This window comes from Octodon degus, unplaced genomic scaffold, assembly GCF_000260255.1.
Source record: "Octodon degus isolate 3935 unplaced genomic scaffold, OctDeg1.0 scaffold00012, whole genome shotgun sequence".
In the NCBI taxonomy this organism is placed as follows: Eukaryota; Metazoa; Chordata; class Mammalia; order Rodentia; family Octodontidae; genus Octodon; species Octodon degus.
Window position 1 is genome coordinate 27,119,310 of NW_004524588.1, and position 9,286 is coordinate 27,128,595.

Consider the following 9,286-nt stretch of genomic DNA (forward strand, 5'->3'; position numbering starts at 1 on the left):
AAACCCCAGCAGCCATCGCTCAGTACCATGATTCAGCAGCAAAATAGGCAACAGCCTCTGAATGTGATGACTCAAAGTTCTGGAGCCATGAACCTCAGTTCTCCATCAAATACGCTTCCTGTCCGGCCACACACTAACCCTTTGCTGGGGGGACCCGTGCCTGAGCATGCCCAGTGTGAGGACTGGCACCGTGGGAATGGCCCCTCTTGGGAACGCTCCACTGACGAACCAGATGGGCACGAACATGGGCATGGGGATGCCAGCTGCTGGGATGGGCTCGATAGGCGCGGTGGGCGTGGGCGTGCCCACCCTGGCCATGACTTCCGGAACCGTGCAAGCCAAGCAGGATGCCTTCGCAGATTTCGCCAACCTTAGCAAATAGGAGACTGAAAAGAAACAGATTGAATGAAGAAGTTTTAGCTGAGCAGATAGGTGATATTGGGATGGAAAATGCTAATCAGCTCCCCTTTCTTTTTATCAGTTAATTGAAATAAAAGTACATAAAGAATCAAAAAGGCTGTCTTATAAAAATAAAGTATCTATCTAGTATTTCAGACCAAGCAAGAGCACTTCAGGTCATGCAGTCAGGATAATTTTTCTCAGAGAGGTTTGATTGCAAATAGGGCAACGAGACCACTGAAAGCTTTTATAAATTGAAGAGTCCGTTTAACATCACTGGTGGGAAGGTGGGAATAGGACTGAATACATGTGTTTAAATCTCTAATTGTATACTTTACTTTTCCTGAGGAACTTGATTTTTCTGTCCCTGAATCACCTTGTCATAATTGGGTCTGTTCCTTTTACTACTCCCTTGAGTCCATATATGAAATCATTAAAGTTGGATGATCAGTTTTTATAAAAATATATATTTTTGTCCAAAAAAGGCATACATATGATTATGGCTAAATCAAAGGTAACTGGAATGTATATACTTTTGCTAATGTTCCAGGAACAGTGCTATTATACTATCCAAATTTTTATTATAATGAAGCCTCTTTACAGCAGTTGGTGATCTCTATGGACGTTTCTGAGGTCTTCTGCTACAATGATCTTGTGCAGAACTAGGGAAAAAATTTTTTCAGGACTGCTGTATGGTTTCCTTTAAAAGAAGAAGAAAAAACTTGGAATATTTTTTGTTTGTGTTGTGTAGCCATTACCCACAATTTGCAGTGATCCCCTGGGCAAGGCTTCCTTCCTTGTTCATCCCTGTAGCCATCACTTAAGTCAGGAATGGTCACAAAGAGAGAAATATTTATTTTTTATCTTTTTTGATGTCTTTTCAGAAAACTGAAAAAGTGAAAATCCATTGAAACCTTAGGTTAAATGTTAGAACTCAACAACATCCCCCTCTAGATATTATACAGTATTTGTTTTGGTTTGGTTTTGAGTGTACATAATATGCCATTCAATACTGTTCCACTAGAAAGGAGTTAAATATATATTATTAAAAGGAGACCTGTAGCAGTCAGAGATTTTATTCATTTAAGGACAAACAAAGGAAATTTATTAAAATGTTTCTGTTTTTCTGCTGTAATTCTACATTAAGCTCACATGAAAATCATGGTTTTAGAGTTTGGAATGCAAAATTATTTGTTTCAGCCTCAAGCTGGGAATATTTTTAAAAATAAATACTATATATAGGTATCAATTATTACCTCCCCACTTTATATTGAAATTTTTTATTAAATTGATAAAACTTTGTTTCCATTGTATTCATAATGATCTGTTATACATAACATTAAAATGTTCATTAAAAAAAACAACTAAGACTGGAAATCCCATTCAATCCAGCTATCCCCCTACTGAGAATCTTCCCAGAAGAACTGAAAACACCATATCATAGCGATATATGTGCAGCTATGTCTACAGCAGAACAATTGGTGACAGCCAAATCTTGAAAGCAACCAAAATGCCTGTCACCTGAGTAATGGATGAAGAAGATGTGGTATTTTTATACAATGGAGTATTATTCAGTTATAAAGAACGATGAACTCGAAGGCTTCATATATAAGTGGATGCCACTTGAAGATACACTCATAAGTGAAATAAACCAGACCCACATGTGTAAATATCATATATTCTCCTTAGTGTAAGAACTCAAAAGAAGAAATAAAAATAGAAAGTTATAACACAATTAAAAGGAAAGCAGGAACTTAAGAATTAAATAACGAAGAGAGGACAAGGAGCTAGGAAACACGACAGGGGCAAAACCATTTATGCACAAGATGGTTAAGGAATGATCCTGAGAATCTTCAGCAGGTTTTTGAAAGTAGCAGTTAATTGGTAGGATTCTCACCCTGACTGTATCTACTGATACCTGTGAACTAAGCAACTGCACTGAAGATAGCAATGTGTAGTACTAGGGCCATGCTTGGAATGCCTGTCATTCTGGTCTCCTAAATATGTACTGCTTCTAATGTCGTATCAATTACTGCTACACTGTCTCTCAAGTAAATATTTGTTAAAATAAAGGGTAACAATTGAAAACAAGAGACAAGAAAAAAATGTCATAAGACTGTCTTGCTATAATCTATGGTTAGATTCCTAAATTTCTGTGTAAAAATATGTAATTGTTTATTCCTATTTTTTTAAATATTTTTTTTCTTAACAACACTTTTGATTAATATTATACTTGAAATTTCACTAGAGTTCATATATATTTATACATATATGAAATTTGGGGCTACTAAAATGAAATAGGCAATCTTGTATTTTCATTAATTCATTGAAAATTGATTAGCATTTATACAATAAAAATGTTTATAATGATGGTCTTCTTAAAATTTTAAAAAATGTTAAACAGTATGAATTAGAATTATAAAGCGATACAGAATTTCATTTAACAAATATGAATTTCACAGTATTTGTTGTAATACATACTATTGTCTTCCAACCAATTATTCATATTACCAGATATATACACATAAAATTTGAAGAAGAAAAAAGAAATGTATAAGAAATTTAGAAGAAAAAAGTACAAACAATTGAAAAAAGGAGACAAAACAAATTAAAGAATTAACTTCTTCTTTCCATAGGCCAGCAGAAATGCACAGTACAGTTGTCCAAACCAACCTGCTTACATACCTAGATACATCTCTTTCCCCCACTCCCTCTCCTGTCCTTCTCAACTCAGTGATTCTTTCTTTTTGAATAAGTTCATTTGCTTTCCTCAGTATCTATTATACCCTTCAGGTTCCATTTTTTTCTTTCAGATTCTCACACTAAGGAGACAATACGACATTTACACATGTGGGTCTGATCTATTTCACTGGAGTATATTCTCTAGTTGCATAGTGATCTTTAATTGCTATTTCAATTTATGTATCTTACATTTATTATTTAGTGTATTTCACCTTTTGTGTTTCAAGATTGTTTACTTATATTTTAAATATTTTGTGTAAAGATGCCCATAATATTTTTCTATGATGTTTATTCAGGTTCTATTACTTCTTTTTCATGTATATATTGATCATTTATATATTGTATTTTTATGTTCAATCTTGTGGGAATGTTATTTTTAAAATGTACTTAAATATATTTTAGCTTGTATTAATCCTTAATTCTATTTCTGAGGTCATTCTTTACATTAGTGATTTATACATTTTTGTTATACTTATTTTCATCCCGTTTCTGTGGATTTTCTGTATTGTTTTTCCTCTAATTCATAGAGCTGAGTATTTAGTACATCTTTAGAAACAGAACCAATGGGATATACTTGGTTATATAAAAAGAGATTTATTATGGGAATTGGTTTATGTAATTATGAAGAGCAAAATGCTCCATGATATGCTATCTGCAAAGACTGGATAACCAAGAAAGATGGTGGTGTAATTAATTAGAGCTTGAAGGCCTGCAAGTCAGGAGAGTACGCAGTGGATTTCGCAGTCTGAGGCCAAGGCCTGAACTGATGATCACTCGCCTAACTCCCAGAATCTTAAAGGCTTGAAAACCAGGAACTCCTGTGTTAACAGGGCAGAAGATAAATGTTTTTGCTCAAGAAGGAAGAGAAAAAGAAAAATATGGAAAGAGAGGGTGTGTAGAAAGAGAGAGAGATGGGGTTGCATAGGGTATGGGGAGGGGATAGAAAAAAGAAAAGAGAAAAATGAATTTTTTCTTCACATTTGTCTTTATCTTTTTGATTCATTAATTTTTTTCTTTCTTGAGTCAGGGTCTCACTCCAATTCAGGCTTGCCTTGAGCTAACTCAAGGCCCTAGGATGGCCTTGAACTCACAAGCAATACTATTTCAGTCCTATCTGAGCCAGAGTGCTGAGATCCCAGGCATGCACCATTATGCCTGGCTGTTCCGTTACTTTAATTGTTCTTTAATCTTCTATTTATTTGGTACAGGGTCTTACTATGCAGCTTGGACTCATAGTGATCCTCGTGTCTCAGCCTACCAAATGCTGGGCTTACAGGCATGTGCCACCATACCCAGTTTCAAACTATTGCCCAAGTCCTGTTTCAATATTTTTTGCTAATACATTTTTATAAATTTTTCTAAGTGTTCTTTCACAAATTTCAACCTATAAAATTTTCACTACCCTCCTTTCTTTCTTTTTAAAGAATACAAAATAGCTTTTTCTTGCCTGATATGTGACTTGGTATCAAGCCTCCTCCCCCACATAGGCTGCATTAGAGGGTGCAGGTCTCTGCAGCCCAGCTTGGCAGAGGGGCTGCTCTGCTCCTGTCACTTCAGTGGATGCTGGCACTGCTGCCTGGGGCTTTCCGCCTTCTGTCACTGCCCAGAGCCCTGCTGTCCATGGCCTCTGGAAGCCCCCCGCCCCAGCCCACCCCGGCCTCAGGCTCCGGCTACATCCTGGGATCTGTGTCTGCAGCCTTTGTCACTTGCCCCAGTGAGAAGGTCGTCAAGGAGATCGCCAGAGCTGTGGTGGAGGAGCATCTAGCAGCCCGCATCCATCTCATCCCTCAGATCACATTTATCTATGAGTGGAAAGGAAAGATGGACGAAGACAGTGAAGTGCTGCTGCTGATTAAAACGCAAAGTTCCTTGGTCCCAGATTTGACAGATTTTGTCCATTCTGTGCACCCTTAGGAAGTGGCAGAGGTGGTCGATTGCGTAGCCTGTGGAGCAGGGAACCCTCCATACCTGCAGTGGGCACGCAAGATTACCCAGTCCCTTTCTAGCTCCTGCACGGTTGTGCCCTGATGCACTGCGACTGGGGTCAACCCCTTCCATTCAGTGCCCTAGTCCTTCGGGTAATCACTGAGCACCCAATAAATCTGTCTTTGTTTTTTTCTGCAAAAGAAAGAAAGAAGAAAGAAGGAAAGAAGGAAAGAAGGAAAGAAGGAAAGAAAGAAAGAATACAAAATAGAGACATAAAGAAAAGAACATTAGAAATCATACAAGATTTCACTAAGAAAAGTAATATGAATTCAACAATGGTTGTTGCTTTACATGATGCTATCTTCAAATTAGTTGTTCACATATTATATTACCACATATAAATGTATGAGATTTGTTTAAAAACAACAACAAAAAAACAAAGAAGTTATAAGAACCTCAAAAGAGGGAAAAAATCAGTAAGAAAAAAATGTAAGCATTAACTGCTCATTTCAAAGGACTAGCAGAAATTGACAATATAGTTATTCAAACTATTCTGCATATATATCTAAATATATCTTTTCCCCTTTTTACATTTGTCCTTTTCCTTATCCCAGTTTTTCCTTCCTACTGAACAATTTCTTTCCCTTTCACAGTATCTGTTACAACTTTTAGATATGTTACTCTTTCAAGTTCTCACACTAGTGACATAATATGATATTTGCATATGTGGATCTGATTCATTCTTACAAATATAGTCTCTAGCTGCATTCATTTATCTACAAAAGCCTCAAATTTATCTTTTTCATAGCTGAATAATACTCCATTGTGTAAAAATACCATACCTATATATTTTTATGGGGGGGGGCAGCTCAGGATATCTTTAGGGCAGGTCTGGTTTGGCTTGAGGATGAGGGGATCAAACCACAGCATCCTGAGCCTGACTTTGTTTCAGCAGGCACTTAAACACCTGAGCTAATGGGCAGGCCCCCATACATTTTTAAATTTTATGTATTTGGTACAGGGTTTCACTGTTCAGCCTGGACTTAGAGTAATACTCCTGACTCAGCCTTCCTGATGCTGGGATTACAAGGATGCACCACCATGCCCTGTCTTGGTGGCTGGCCCAATACAGGGCCAGCAGAGCATGTGGTGCCAGGGATTGAACCTTGCACGTGCCTGGGCAGGCACTTATACTGCTGAGCTACCTCCAAGGCCCAAAATATCACATTTTGTAAATCCATTCCTCAGTTGATGGGCATTTGGGTTGTTTCCAAGATTTAGCCGTTACAAACCGCACTGCTTTACAGATGGGTGCCCATATATCACTGTGGTATGATGAGCTCAGTTCTTTTGAAAAAATACCTAGGAGGGAAACAGCTGGTTTGACTGGGACCTACAATTCTCGCTTTTTGAGGAATCTCCATGCTCATTTCCACAATGGTTGTACCAAGCTGTGTTCCCACCAACAGTGGAGAAGCGTTCCTTTTTCCCTACAGTCCCTCCAGAATTTCTTATTGGTTGACTTCGTGATGATAGCTATTCTTTCTGGCCTAAGATGCTATCTCAGTGTTGTTTTAATTTGCATCTCTTGAATCTCTTGAATGACCAATGATATTGAACATTTTTTCACATTTGTTTGCCATTTCTATCTCTTCATTTGAGAAGTGTATATTCATTTCAGATACCCAGTTTTGGATTGGGTCTTTGAATTCTGGAGGGCTGATTTTTTAAATTCTTTTTATGTTCTAGATAGGAGTCCTTTGTCTAACAGAGACTGCTATAATTGTTTCCCACTTCTTAGATTTTATTTTTACTCTTGGTGATTTCTTTTGGTGTGCAGAAGCTTTTCAAAAAGATGAGATCCCAATTGTTGATTCTTTGAAGTATTTCCTATGGAGTTTGATTTTTTTTTTCATGAACTCTTTACCTTCCCCAAGGTCCTTGAGATTTCTACCTACTTTCTCCTCCAGACAGTGAAGTGTTTCAGTTTTAATATTTAAATGTTTGACCCATTTTGACTGTAGTTTTGCACAAGGTCATAGGCATGAGTCTATTTTAAGCCTTTGGCATGTGGAAAGTCAGTTTTCCAGCACCAGTTATTGAAGAGGCTGCCTTTCTTCCAGTGAGCATCTTTGGCTCCTTTGTCAAAGATATGGTGGTTGAGTGTGCTTGTAGTTGTATTTACATCTTCTAATCTGTTCCATTGATCCTCAGTTCTGTTTTATTTGCCAGTAACAAGCTGATTTTATTTTATTTTAGAAAAGCCAGCACAGGGGCTGGTGAGATGGCTCAGTGGTCTAAGGCACCTACTTTGAACAAGCTTAGAAAAGCACAGGGACCGCGGTTCAATCCCCCAGCACCACATGCCAGCCAGCCCCGCCCCCTGGTGGGCTGAGCTGGACACACACACACACACACACACACACACACACATAAATAAATAAAATTTGAAAAAAAAAAGAAAAGCCAGCACAAAGAACTTTTATTGCAATAATAAAAACTTGAAACTTATATGTGGTGTGGGGGAGGGGTGGTACTGAGTGTGTGGAATGGGCAACAAAGCAACAATGCTTCTCACCAAATCACTACACAGGACAGCAAAGGGTGAGAAGGGACTGAAGGAAGAAAAGCCAGGGAACTCTGAGATCAGCAGAGAGAGTGAAGCATTAAAAAACAAAACAAAATAAAAACCCTCACAAAAACAAAATAAAAAACAAGGAACGCTGAAGCTGCAATGACCAGCATCATTATCTTAAGAGAACACTCAAGGATTTGTCATGGTGGCAGGGCTTTCATTGGGTGATAAGTCTACAGACAGCACATTCAATTTAAACTTTCCATTAAAGTTATTAAAAATTAGGAAGTGAAACTTGGGTAGTTATGAGATTAGAAATGTCCTGAAAATCCTTTAGATAAAGCACAGGATGGGGAGGGGGGCAGGTCATAATGAAGGCATCAGTGGTCCCTGCTGGCCCAGGGACAGTTCCTGACAGTGTCCAACATAGCAGTGAAAGAGACCTGCTTTCAAAAGGCAGAAGTTTCAGGGGAGGTGGCTGGGGCTGGCAGAGGCAAAGGCTTTCCCCCTTTCCACTTCAGTTTTGGGTTGGGCTTTCAACTTAACCCAAGGACATCTCTCACAATGGAGAATAATTCAGCCTTCAATAGGGTCTCAAGGATTAGGGAGATGGCTCAGTAGAATAAGCGCTTCCCTGGCAAGCGCAAGGGCCTGAGTTCAATTTCTGGTTCTGCAAAAAAAAAAAAAAAAAAAAAAGAAAAGAAAAAAAGTCTCAAATCTGCTGCAGCAGCAAATATGTTTAATATATAATAAAAATTTCATCCAAAAATTAAAATACAATATTCTTGCAAGCCCTACCCCAACACCAATTACTATTCTGAAGTTAACCCATCACTTGTGCTGTTAATACTTGACATTATACTTAACTGGAAACTAGGTCAAAAGGACCGAAACCAAAACCAAAATGAGTAACTTGAGATTTATGGCATACAGTTTAGGTAAACACACATAAAAGGAGAAAGGGTAGAGGAAATGCAAGTGTCAGAAGCCAAGCTGAATGACAGAACACGTTCAGTTGGAGTAGATGTTTACACATAGTGGGATATCAGGAAAAGCTCCATATGGATTCATGTGCACACATTTGGAGGCACAAGATGATTTCCATAGCAGATCCAAGAACAGGGAGCTAAGGGAGGAGGCCTTTCCTGTCATTCCTGTTTTAGAAGCTCCAAGTCAAATAGTGGCATGTGGCGGGATGATTCCTGGGTGCCCAGTGGCACCACAGGCATAGTCTGGGGAGAGAGTCAGTTTGGCTGTCTGACCCACACTCATCTGGGCCACCCCTTCTTCCCAACCTTGGATCACCTCCTGCTTGCCAAGCATAAACTTGAAGGGCTTGTTTCTTTCACAGGACGAATTAAACTTGTTGCCACCTTCGAGCATCCTGGTGTAGTGCACCACACAGGTCTGGTCATGCTTTAAGAAGGTGTGCCTATCTCCTGGAGAGATAGTTTCCACCTGCACTCCCACAGCAGTGGCGGGGGCTGGGTGGCCATCACCATGGATGGCATGAGAGATCAGACCGGGTGGTGGTTCTGGAGCACTGCTTCATTCCTCCATGTCACCTGCACACATGTGTGCCCCTGCCACCATGCTGATTTTATCACAGTAGCTTTGTGGTATAATTTCAAGTCAGGAATTATG

General features: G+C 38.8%; 2 pseudogenes; one reads left to right on the forward strand and one right to left on the reverse strand.

Annotated features, from left to right (window-relative positions):
- Positions 1-4,668: 4,668 nt before the first annotated feature.
- LOC101563466 lies at positions 4,669-5,169 on the forward strand (annotated as a pseudogene).
- A 3,624-nt stretch (positions 5,170-8,793) lies between these two features.
- Positions 8,794-9,025, reverse strand: LOC101563063 (annotated as a pseudogene).
- Between the last annotated feature and the right edge of the window lie 261 nt (positions 9,026-9,286).